The sequence below is a fragment of the Rutidosis leptorrhynchoides genome, chromosome 6 (assembly GCF_046630445.1).
Source record: "Rutidosis leptorrhynchoides isolate AG116_Rl617_1_P2 chromosome 6, CSIRO_AGI_Rlap_v1, whole genome shotgun sequence".
Taxonomy (NCBI): Eukaryota; Viridiplantae; Streptophyta; class Magnoliopsida; order Asterales; family Asteraceae; genus Rutidosis; species Rutidosis leptorrhynchoides.
Window position 1 is genome coordinate 275,859,214 of NC_092338.1, and position 11,361 is coordinate 275,870,574.

The 11,361-nt window shown below is 34.6% G+C and overlaps 1 long non-coding RNA gene across 2 annotated transcripts; it reads left to right on the forward strand.

Moving 5' to 3' along the window:
• The first annotated feature begins 106 nt into the window (after positions 1–106).
• Positions 107–1,896, forward strand: LOC139853469 (uncharacterized). 2 transcript variants are annotated; one of them, XR_011761367.1, is made up of 3 exons: positions 107–630; positions 706–1,042; positions 1,654–1,896. It is a non-coding gene; the product is annotated as an uncharacterized lncRNA (long non-coding RNA). The 2 variants fall into 2 exon arrangements; XR_011761366.1 differs by having other exon boundaries at positions 107–367; positions 631–1,042.
• Positions 1,897–11,361: the final 9,465 nt, after the last annotated feature.

Below are 11,361 nucleotides of genomic sequence, written 5' to 3' on the forward strand. Positions count from 1 at the left end.
GAGATTATTTTAAATAAATTGATACTGTAAATAATTATGTACAATCTTCAAGACTATATGTACAAGTTCATAATCAAATAGTGTATGTCAATAACTTTGCATTAGGAATAATGAAAATATGCACGGCTCCTACCATTAGGTATAGGGAATACACAATACACATACAATTATGAAGTCTTCATCTTTATTCTTCGAAATTTGATACGAGTCATTACCCATTTTTATATACAATCAACCGATTCAAATTTATGCACTCAAGATCAAAGATTTTCTTTATCTTTCACCTTCTTCCCCCAACAGCATCTTAAATCCGTACCACAAATTTCAATTTTTAAAGTTTTCACTTGAATATTTTCATCTCCATCAGGTGATCTTTTTATTTGATTATTGTGTTTCTTCAAGTTATATAATTGATTATCTTTAATGGGTATGTGTCATATATGTTACTCCTATTTTTTTTTCTAATCGATTATAATGGTGTAAGTTATCTTATACTTTTCTTTGTTTATGTTTTGTTATGATTTGTTGGTTGAGATTTTTATCTTAAGGTTTATCTAATTTCTGTGTGTTTGTTTTTAATGGAAATGATACATCCAAATAAGCCTGAGTAATTTAACCAACAAATTCCAGGTTTGATTTTCAACTGGGTTTGAAGTAGAGTACTTGCCTTCTTTCATTGTTACTAACTATGGCTATGGTTCTTAGAGAGATTATCTCAAATACCAGGAGATTGCGATTATATAGAGTTTACATGCTTAAAGATTGGATGGGTGCTGTGAACGTTGGAATGATAAAGACGACCAACACGAAAAAGAATTTTTTTGAAGAAATCAGTGGGTAGGATTGCATTTACAGTTCACCCTTGGCTCTAGAAGCTTTTAAAAATTTGTTTTTCACAATATGAATTTCACTAGTCATTTTTTGACACTCATTTTTGTTCTAAAGTCTTAGTAATCTTGGTTAGTGGTTATTTTACTATGGGTGATTATTCAAATGCATAGAAGGTGTTCGATGAAATGTTCGAAAACGATGAAGACACATGGTATGGTTTCTATTATAGTTGCTTTCATTTAGTAGATAAAGTCGTGATCTATATATAATAACTATACGTTTTCTAGATATTGTATGAATCTATTGCTTCGCGATATAAATAAAAAAATATCAAAACTATTTCCTAGGTTTTGAATTTCACAAGTTAAGGTAGTTTGAAGTAATGTTATACAAACACGCTGCAATACTTTGCTTAAAGATATAGTTTCTTTTAAAAATGGTTGTTATGTAAAGTTATAGTTGCTTAATGGATTAGAAATATATAAAGTCGAGCACAAATAAGGTTAAATGCTTGGTTATTTTTTATTTATATCTATTATCACTAATAATATCATAACTTCTATTTTGTAAGTTGTATATATACCTTTGGATAATTTAGATGCTTGATATCAAAATGTTTATATGGCCTTATTATTATATGAAATGAAATGATTGCAGAAAACACTCTCCAATCACACCTTTATTAACATGAATGTTGTTTTCACACTCCCACTGTCGAAATTATGCTCATAGGTTTTTTGGATTTGGATTCTGGTATAATATTCAAAACAATTGGAATTAGTATTCATGGTTGTTGTTTGTGGAATATTCCTAATATTGTAGATACCAAGTGAAAAGTGAACCGATGGTCTTAAAAAGAATAGAAGTTGCTGCCATTGAACTGAAAGGATGGAAGAAGAAAAAGAAGAAAAAACGTGACACATCTCTTCTTGCTTTCTCTTTGGTATAGTTTAGATACTAAATGGAATACTTTTTTTCTCTTTTTGGTTGTAGTCAACTTTGTTAGTATTTGATGTATGTTGTTGTAAATATGACATAAGAAACTTTTAATTTACATAAAGGTTTACATGGTTTGTTGTCTTTGTTTGGTCTAAGGCTGATAACTTAGATATGGCAATTGGAATACAAATATGGATTCTTAAATGGGCAGTCATTTATCTATCAAAGTCTCTAAAGTAGACAGAACTGGGGTCAAGGTATTTAGCTACTATTAAATAAAAGATTATGGATGATGTTTTGTTGCTAAGATTATTTGTAGAATTGACATTGGGTTATGGTTTAGAAATGGATACCAGAATTGATACTAGGTTTATAAAGGGTTGATATGTAGTTCTGCAACTTATGGAGAAGAAGTTATCAGTTAAGCTGAGAAAAAAGATGTCTAGCCAATATCGTAGTTAAAGCATGTAAGTTAAACTACGTATGGTTTAGAAATGGCTACCAGGATTGATACTAGGTTATGGTTTAATCACTTAGTTAATGGGATTATAGGACGTGTTTCAAATTTCCTTAATAGTAACAAGTAAACTCCATGTATAATATGCAGATAGATTGTTTTGTGTTTTAATTGATAGATCCATTTAATAATGGAAAACATCTACTATTTGTGTTTTACACTTGGTCATTCCATTGTACTATTTTCGTTGGGTGAGAATTATATCTACGGATATCGTATCAAGGATGTTAAGCATTGTAAAGATTATGCCAGTGATATTAATCATATTTACAATATCAAAAGCTCATGGAAATTGAAAGTTAGGGTTCTGCGTATTTGGAAGACACTCTACGAATTGCAAATGATTGTTAGGATTCTTCGTTAGTTTATCTGAACGTTGATTATATAACTTTCAATTTAAAAAAAAAAATATTTCTTAAAAATCCCGTGATTCCACGGATCTTTGCACTAGTTTTCATCAAAACGCAAATCAGTGAGTCTATGGCCTAAAGCTTAATCACCTGTCTAGGTTTGAACTTTTCCGTTATTACAAGTAATAGACAGTTATTGATGCCTGTGGTGGAGACTCTTTGAATAATGATGAAACAACAAGGAAGCACGTTGATTATTTCATTCCAAGTTATTGGTGGATGGTGTATGGAGGATGAGAATGCCCTAATGAGCTCGAGTACACTTCAAGAAGACCGATTCGAATCCAGCAGAAGATGGTTCCGACTCAGTCTACCTTTAGATCCTCAGCTCACAGGCGCACCCAAGGGGAGTAATTCGTTTCGTTCTCTTCGTTTATTTATATTGATTCGTTATATACTTAAACTATACCGTATTGTAAGCTTATCACTAAGTGTGGGATTCCAACCCAATATTGAGCTTAGGTACATTTTCCAACATGTTCAAACTCTAAGTGTGAGATTTTAGCTCTCTAAAATCTAAGAATGAACATTGAAAACAATGTTCCTCTAAGTGTGGGATATCGGTGTAGTACACCGTAATTAGCTATGGAATGCTCGAAAAATGTTCTTAACTTAAAATTTTACTAAGCTTTTCGAGTATACCTATTATTTAGATTCTTTGTTCTCAACGTAAAATTTTCAAAATTTTTGACTAAATGATAATTTCTGAAAAAGTACTTTCGAAAATCATGCTTTTTTGTTCTAGAATTAAGACAAATGAGGACATAAATCTTCTTAAGGATGAACCGATTCTCTAAAAGAACATTGCATAACTAGGCATTATTGACCCAATATAATTGTTGTGAGGCACCCCAAAAATGTCCCAATAAGCATTCATTTTTAATGCTTCACTATATTCTCCGTTGAGAGTGCCGATGTTAGCATTTAGAGTTAGAACCTGTCCTTGACATACATTTCGAGGCCAATGGTTAATAAGCGTCATAAGTGGTGTAGGTGCGATACTCCTTCTGAAATCATTCTGAATAGAGAAGACAAAAACCATCCATTTTCATTTCCACTCCACGTATTTAAACCGGTCAACTCACCCTAAAGAGTTGATGAATTAGAAAATACTCACAACCAAATTAACTATCAAATACGTTATCCTTTCCACCCTCTTTCCTTTCTCATTTCCAAAATCTAGAAATTCAAAGAGATAGATCATCCAAGTTTACTTTAAACACTTGTCAAAAAATTCCGAAATTCCAGACTGTTTTTGATAGGTCACAAAGACCTATTTCTGGTGAAATACCTTTCTCTCTGAGCACAAGAAGAAATAGACAAAGTTATGAAGATGGGATATGCAAAAAAAAAAAAAAAATTGATGAGCAAAGTCTCCAATAAAGAGGAGAAAAGTCTTCAAATAAAAGCATAGATCCCCGAAGAAAATGAAGATTGTGACCCAGGAGGATTGCAGAAAAAAAGAAGCAAAGTCTTCACTAGAAATCAGCTGACTCTAAAGGAACTTTTCAACAAAAATAGAGTATCATCTTTTCTAGAAAAAGTATATCCTCATGAAACTGAAATCTATCGAATCTCTCTAAATTTCAATGATTCGAAAATCACATTTTTTGCCATATCAAAACATTCACTTTTCTCCGCAAACCAACCTTTAAACCCCCTCTTCCTTTTGAAAAAATTATTAGGGAGAAGATCAGTGCTGTCCTTATCTAACCGGTGGAGATTTGATTCTTGGTCAAGCCTATGACAATATTTGCAACATGACTGGCTATGAGCGAATTCATATCATAGATTGATACGGAACCCCAAACACTTGAGTGATTTGAGTGACCCGTATAAGGAAGCTAAAGTCATGTAACCTCCCCTCATGCTTGGAGAGATAGTTTCTACCCCTTTTAGAAGACGGTTTGTCAGACTTTGCTTTTATAATAAATAACAAGCCACTTGAATAATAGAACAGAAACCTTAGAAGCATCCTTGAACTCAAAATAAAAGAAAGGTTTGCTTGAGGACAAGCAAAGTCTAAGTGTGGGATATTTAATATCGCCTAAAAAGTCACATCTTTACCTCGTTATTAAGGCCCTAAAATAATAAAATTCCAAAATTTATCTCCAAAATAATCATTTTATCGGTTAATTTGGTAGATTTAGTAATTACAAAGGCATTGCAAAAAGAATCAAGTAAAACGGAGCTAAAACGAAGATTCTAGAGCGAAAAAGATGAAAGACAAGTTACGACCCCGGAAACCAAGTTACGATCCCGGGAACGAACAAAACAATCCAAGCAAAACAACAAGACTAGGGAAGCAAACGGCCTGCCAGCTGGCCTACCCACATCACAAACGGCTTGTCTGGCACCTGGCATTGAAAACGGCTTGCCCTTGGCATCGGCCACCAAAAACGGCTTTCCAGCCTGCCTGCCAGCCGGCCTTCCAGCCGACCTTGCTGCCTTCCTGCCTGCCATCCTTCATGTCGTCCTACCTGCCTTCCTACCTGCCGAACTACCTTCCGTCCTACCTGCCGTCCTGCCTGCCGTCCTACCTGTCGTCCTACCTGCCGAACTACCTGCCATCCTACTTGCCAGTTTTATTTACAACTTTGCCATCAAGTTTTCCTATAAATAGGTGGCACATCTCACTATTTCATCACACATCTTCTTCACTTCTCTCTAAAACATCTCTCTATTGTCGCTCTCTAGTGATCAGTAGGAGATTAGTTCTCTCTACTTTCTCTCTCTAGATTCTAGAGAGAGAAAAGTACAGAGATTAGGAAAATAATTATCTCTCTATTGTCGCTCTATAGTGTTCAATAGGATATTAGTATGTAGTTAGTAGTGAAAGCTATCAAGCATTGTAAATCTCTGCCCTCATTATTCGGTAATTTCTATCCTTTCTTTTATTAATTTATTATAATATTCTTGTTTGATGTTTGTGATTTATTAATATTAAAAATGCTTGTTGCTATGATGTGTGGGTAATTACTTGATTGTTATGATGTGTGGGTAATTACTTGATTGTTTGCCATGATTTTATAATGTTAGTTAGGGATGATTATCATTTCGTACTCGCTTTCTGTCTATGATATTAAACCTCGTTATTATCGTCATTCCACCAATAAACGTGATTAAAACCTTTTATACAGTTGAAAATTATAATGTAATTAATTATCTGTATTTATGCGTTGGTCAAGGTATGAACCCATCGGAAATACTATAAAGTACATGGAAAATTACCATAGACCAGATCAAGACATTAGTTAAGAGTATAAGACACGAGAAAATACTGTTGCAACAGTAAAGTACAGTGTTGATGTACTATAGGACCACTTGAGCATGGTCAATGTTAGAATCTATGGAACTACTACAAGTGTGGTACATGGTAGATAACTAAGGGATTTATTGGGTAGATTTAATTAAGGGCTGGTTTAAATCATAAATGGGAATTTAACGCACTACAATACAAACTAAGCTTATAAATCTTTAAGGATGACTGAGAACTGTCAGAAGTTCTAATTTTTCTACAAACACTTAGATTTTACCAAACCATTGACAGAAAGGAATTCGAAACACATTCATAACCACTCACTTGGGTGATACACTAAGGTGTTAAGAAAGGTGGGTATTATATATACATGACTTTGCTACTTTATTCGTGCGCCCAAGCTATGCATTGCATCCAACATGGGCTTCTTATATCCTTAAAACAGATAAAGCGTCAGGAATTGAGCATAGTCCATCCAATCAGAATCACGATAACCTAGTTCCCCGTGACATGCTAATCGAGAAATCAATTAGTAGGGAATCTAGTGTTTACACCAAATCCAATGAGTGTCTCGCAATTATCCCGACACTACGTAATCTTAAATCATGGTGAACCACGTCTTCTCTGTCCTTAGCTATTGCATGCTAGCTAGCTTATTTTAATTATATTACTTTAATATTTTAAATACAATTATAAAACAAATCAACCCAACTATTTCCTTTACATAATTTGATATTCCGGATAAAGTGGTGTCTAGAATAAACCGGTTGGACTTGGTTGTTGGATTTTCGAACAGTCGCCAATTTATTGGGACCAAAAGGATCCTGCCCCTCCACACAAGGTGTACCTGGCCACTAGTCTTGGATACAGAATTGTGTACAAACCCATCTTAATCACTAAATTATCTGAATAAACTCCGTTTTAAATTCGACCACTCAAGGAATGACCCTAGGTCATATTTTCCCTTGCTAATCCATAGGAAGGAATAATCGATTTAGACCCAGCAAAATATAAATTTAAAACTTCGTCGATAAGTTCGTATCAACACCTTGCTACCTAACAAAACTGCATAAATAAACCGTCCAATTCGAGCATATCAGTAAATCAAAATACAAAAGAAAAGCAGCAATTAACCACAATTATGGTACTGGGTTCCAAACGGAAAGTTGCCCTCAAGGGAAAAGCTAAGATGACTTAGTCATCTGCTGAGTCATTTATCACTGAGATAATGACTGTGAAGATGGACTAGCTGCTACTAGCTGTTACTCTCAACCAGTAGCAGAACCGGACTCCCAGTTCATCTACCCCCAACCAGCCACCAAAACTAAAAGTGAGGAAATTCTACAACTGTGGTAGCAAGACTCACTTAATGTCCAAAGTATAAGGAGCTACAAAAGGCATATCGTGAAAAGATTGGCAAAATTCCATACATATCTTTTGCTCAAACCCTGACCACATCTACTAGTGCTTCTTCAAGCAAACTAGTAGAAAGGAAGAGATCATCTAAGATGACTCTTCCAGAACCCATCCTCGGATGGGTTCCCGAAAAGAACTAATCTCACTGTTACTATGCAGGACATTCAAATAAGCAAATCTGGTATCTCGATAGTGGTTGTTTGAGACATATGACCAGAAGTAAGTCCCCAATGATGGACTATCAAGAAAAGGATGGTCCAGTTGTTTCATATGGTTATAATTCGCTTGGTTATACAAAGGGTTATGTTAATTTGACAAATGGAAATGTTACATTCACAAATGTGGCATATGTCGTTGGGCTTAAACATAATCTACTCAGCATAAGCTAACTGACAAACAAGAGAATGATAGTTCATATCAGAAGAAAATTTGGTACTATCTTTGACAAGATAGGGAAGCCTCTGCTCACTGTAAAGAGACATGAGAATATGTATCGGATTGACATGAACACAATAGTCACAACATCTGATACTTGTTTTTTTATTTAAATTCAGCAGATAACCTCAAGTGGTTATGGCACAAGAGACTCTCACATCTCAACTTTAAAGATATTCACAAACTCTCAAGAAAAAGTTTAGTGTCTGGGATACCCACGATTTCTTATGTTAAGGACATATTGTGTCTTGGTTGTGAAAAGGGAAAGCATCACCATGCGTCATTCAAGTCAAAACAAATCTCATCTGTTGAGAAGTCATTTCACTTACTTCATATGGATCTGTTTGGTCCTATCAATGTTGCCAGCTGTAGCGGGAAGAGATACACACTAATTATTGTTGATGAATATTCCACGGTATTCTTCTTGAACCACAAGAGCGAAGGTGCTGATGAAATTATCAATTTTATCAAAAGAATGGAGTTATAGAATGGGCATTGGTGAAGCAGCTTTGAAGTGATCATGGTACAAAATTTAGAAATTTCACACTTGAAGAATATTGTGCTGACAAAGGTATTTCACAAAACTTTTCTACTGTGAGAACACCACAACAAAATGGTGTTGTAGAAAGAAGAAATAGAACTCCCATTGAAGCAGCAAGATCTATGTTAGCTAAGTCTGGGCTGAAAAATTCATACTGGGAAGAAGCTGTGAATAATACATGTTTTTATCCATAATAGATCTTTAATTGTGAATAGACATCAGAAAACTGCCTATGAAGATCTTAAAGGAAAAAGACCCTCTATTGCATTTCTACATGTATTTGGCACTCCCTGTTTCATATTGAATAATATGGACCAACTTAGAAAATTTGATGCCAAAGCTGATGAAGGAATATTTTTTGGATATTCCAACATGTCAAAGGCATATAAGGTCTACAACAAAAGAAGGGATGTTTTGAAGAATCAATAAATGTTACATTTGATGAAAATGTTCTGACCTTATCTTCTGATAAGGAGTTAATATTTGAAGATTCTACTCAACCAGCTCTTGATGAAGAACAACCAGCAGCAGTTCCTCACCAATCCATGCTGCTGGGTACTATAAAGATGAAATGGAATTTTTAATTCCATCTTTTTCTAAACCAATTGGACCTACAGGCTCTACTGAAGTATTGCAAATTGAGTAAAGGTCCACTAGTTTTAAAGGATCATAGTTTTGTACTGGCTCCACTAATGAAGTACAATAGTCTCCCACAGTTGTGTACATTACTGTGTCGACTGATGATCCTGATGTTGTGTGTTCTATAACTAGCTCACCTGTTCATAACCCCAGATGGACAAAGGAGCATCCCACTAAGTAGATAATTGGAAATCTGGTGTAAAAACAAGAAGGCATGCAACCAGTAACTTTTGTATGAATGTAAACTTTGTTTCAACCATTGAACCCACAAATCCTGAAGAAGCACTAAAAGATCCTAGCTGGTTAGGAGCTATGCAAGATGAGCTCACTCAGTTTTATAGGAACAAAGTATAAAAGTTGGTACCTTAACCTGAGGATAAAGAAAAGAAAATCATTAGTATCAAGTGGGTGTTCAAGAACAAGATGGATGAAGATGAGGTAGTAATTAGAAACAAGGCTAGATTAGTAGTCCAAGGGAACATGCAAGAAGAAGGATTGGATTATGGAGAGATATATGAACCAGTAACAAGGATGGAAGCAATTAGTTGATTCTTATCCTTTGCTGCTCATATGAACTTTAAAGTATTCCAGATGGATGTCAAATATGCCTTTCTTAATGGGAAGCTGGAAGAAGTTCATGTCAAGAAGCCTCCTGGTTTTGTAAGCAATAAATATTCAAACCATGTTTATAAGTTAGACAAAGCTCTTTATGACCAGAAACTGGCACCTAGAGCATGGTATGAGACACTTCATGTGTATCTCACTGGTTTAGACTTTAAAGTTGGAACAATTGATACCACTATATTCTCAAAAGAGATAAATGGTGATCTCTTGCTGGAATAGATATGTGTGGATGATATTATTTATGGTTCTACAAATGTAAAACATTGTCAAGATTTTTCAAAACTTATGTCTGAGACATATGATATGAGTTTACAAAGAGATTTGCAATACTTTCTTTGATTACAAATCAAACAACTTGATGATGGTATTTTTATAAGTCAAAATAAATATATCAATGATATGTTAAATAAATTTGGTCTGACTTGTATAAAAGATATAAGGGCTCCTATGTCAGCAGCCATCAATATGGATGCTAACTTAACTGGTAATTCAGTCAATATCACTGAGTATAGAGGTATGACTGGTTACCTATTATATCTTACTGCCATCAGACCAGATACCATGTTTGCCACATGTATGTGTGCTAGATATCAAGCTGATCCTAATGAGTCACACCTGCTTGCAGTAGAAAAGATATTTAGGTATATAAATGGTACTCCCAAACGTGGTCTTTGGTATCCCAAAGATTAATATTTCGATCTAATAGGGTTTTTAGATACAGACTTTGCAGGTTGTAAAATAGATAAGAAAAGTACAACTGGTGGTTTCCAGTTATTAGGTAGAAGGCTAGTCAGTTGGACCAGTAAGACGCAGAACACTGTATCTACATCTATAGCTGATGCAGAGTATGTTTCTGCTGGTAGCTGTACTGCTCAATTACTATGGATGCAAAGCCAGCAGAAGGATTATGGTGTGAACTTTACAAAGACTTAAATCTATTGTGATAACACCAGTTCCATTGCCATTACCAACAATATTGTTATGCACTCAAGGACCAAGCACATTGACGTACGATATCATTTCATCAGAAATCATGTACAAAAAGGAAATGTCTAGCTACACTTCATTTCAACATATCAGCAGTTAGCAGATCTATTCACCAAGCCATTGGATGAGAGACGTTTCAACTATCTCATTTCTTAGCTGGGTATGCTTAAACTCTAATAGTAGAAGACAACGTTGTTGTAGTGCTGGTTATACAATATACAAGGCAAACCAGGAGTACATACTTGACTGTCTACTGCTTGTATACACATATGTAGTGAGCAACCAACACCACAAGGTTTTCTACTTAGTCAAATCTGGTAAAATGTAAAGATGACACACTTGCAAACGATCTCAAAATTAAATGAACCTCATTTATTACCAATGATTTAATATAATACAATAAAAAAGTTAAATGTAAGGTTTACTATGAAAACATCCTATGTTTTTTACTCAATTTGAATTAAAATACCTACTGCATATAATGCATTTAATATTTAATGGAAAAAATGAGTACTTTCTCCGATTATACGTCAATCAACCGTCTTTACAAATTGTCACATCTGCCCACGCACCTGCAGATGTCAAAAGATGTTTCTTTCTTTCTCCTGTATGCCTATAACCAATCTATGTTGATTTAATAAAAGATTTCACTTATCAATTAAATCCTCACTTTTTCAATCCCCAACTTTCTGATTTCTCTCCCAAGTTTTTCAAATCCCAAAACCCTTGATCTTCATCTTCATCTTCATCTTCATCTTCATCT